This window comes from Terrapene carolina, unplaced genomic scaffold (genome assembly GCF_002925995.2).
Source record: "Terrapene carolina triunguis isolate 2854851 unplaced genomic scaffold, T_m_triunguis-2.0 Scaffold2690, whole genome shotgun sequence".
In the NCBI taxonomy this organism is placed as follows: Eukaryota; Metazoa; Chordata; order Testudines; family Emydidae; genus Terrapene; species Terrapene triunguis.
In genome coordinates, this window is record NW_020667041.1 from 333 (window position 1) to 2,093 (window position 1,761).

Here is a 1,761-nt window from a genome sequence, read left to right on the forward strand (position 1 = left end):
GTGGGGGATCTAAGGCAAGAGAGGGGTGGGGGGAGGGACAGAGCAGTGGGGGTGGGTCTCTGGGGGCAGTCGGGGGTGCTGAGGGGGCGGCTCACGGGGGCTCGACCCCATGCCTGCCCCGTTTGGGGGCTGGCTCCCATCTCCCCGCAGGCTCCCTGATGGGCGACCCGGCCGTGATGGTGACCCTGCTGCCCAGCGTGCCCGAGGCGGTGCCGGCCCAGAGCCGGGCCGGGGAGTTCATCCTCCTGCTGGACCGCTCCGGCAGCATGGCGTGCCCCATGGACGGCAGAGACCTCTCCCGCCAGCGCATCAACAGCGCCAAGGTACGGCCAGACGGGAGGCTGCGCTAGATGGGCCTGTGGGGCCACGCCCGGGGGAGCTGCCCAGGCTGGCTGGGCCCATGGGGCTGACTCTCCGTCCATCTGTCTGTCCCCAGGAGACCCTGTTCCTGCTGTTGAAGAGTTTGCCCCTGGGCTGTTATTTCAACATCTACGGCTTTGGGTCTGAGTTCGAGTCCTTCTACCCGTGAGTCCGAGGGGCAGGGCAGGGAGGAGGCTGGCTGGGTTAGGGGGCAGGGCTGGTTAGGGGACAGAGGGTGTCTGTGAGTTAGGGGGCAGGGCTGGTTAGGGGGTAGGGGGCTTCGGTGGGTTGGGGGCAGGGCTGGTTGGGGGCAGGGAGTATCGGTGGGTTAGGGGGCAGGGCTGGCTGGGGGCAGGGGGTGACTGGGTTAGGGGCAGGGCTGGCTGGGGGCAGGGTGTCCCTGGCTTCGGCTGTCCCAGCCCCAGACCTGTCGTCGCCCCCCGCAGGCAGAGCGTGGAATATACCCAGCAGACCATGGCCGAGTCCCTGCAGCGCATCCAGCTGCTCCAGGCTAACCTGGGGGGCACCAAAATCTTGGAGCCACTACGAGCCATTTACCGCAGCCCCTGCCGGGACGGGCACCCACGCCAGGTACCGGGGGCACTGGGGCCAGCTGGAGGGGCGTCCTGGGGCAGGCTCGGAGAGTGATTGTGGGGCCGAGGGGTGATGTGGGGGGTTTCAGAGAGGGATGCGGGCCTGGTGGGACAGACTCATAGACTTTCAGGACAGAAGGGACCATCGTGATCATCTCATCAGGCCCCAGCTCCTCGCCCCCACCGTGACAGCCCCTCGCCCCCCTGTGACACTGCTCAGCCCCTCGCCCCCCTGTGACAGCCCCGCCCCTCAGGCTGAGTCACTGCACCCCCAAACCATGAGTTACAGGCGTCAGGTCACAGCGACTCCCCCCAGTTGCTCCAGTTCAAACCAGTGAGTGCCCCGGGCCCCAGGCTGCTGAGGGAGACCAACCCCCTAGGGTCTCTGCCAATCTGAGCCGGGGGAAAATCCCTTCCCCACCCCACACGTGGGGGTCAGCTTGCCCGGAGGATGGGGGCGAGACCCCCTCTCCCCCAGCCAGCTCCCTGGGAAGGATTCTCTGCAGTAACTCTGAGCCCCCCCCCAGTGCCCCAGCCCTGCCCATGGGGTGTTTGCTCCCAGCTGTCGCATGGGCCATACGCCATCGCAGGCCCTTCCTTGCCTGCCCCCCCCCTGCTCCCCTCGGAGGCTGTTCCTGAACTTCCAAGGGGGAGACCCCGGGAGAGGGGATCGGAGAGGGGCTGGGGGTTCTGGGGGGCAGCCGACAGGGGCCATGGGGTGGCTCAGAGTGGGACTGGGGCTCTGGGCCAGATGAGGGGGCCAGTGCCCCTGGGGGTGTGAGCGGGGCGTGGCAGGTAGCAACCGGGG

The 1,761-nt window shown here is 68.2% G+C and overlaps 1 long non-coding RNA gene across 1 annotated transcript; it reads left to right on the top strand.

Annotated features, from left to right (window-relative positions):
• The first annotated feature begins 283 nt into the window (after window positions 1-283).
• Window positions 284-895, top strand: LOC113408250. Its single transcript, XR_003370275.2, has 3 exons — window positions 284-323; window positions 437-525; window positions 807-895. It is a non-coding gene; the product is annotated as an uncharacterized LOC113408250 (long non-coding RNA).
• The last annotated feature ends 866 nt before the right edge of the window (window positions 896-1,761 follow it).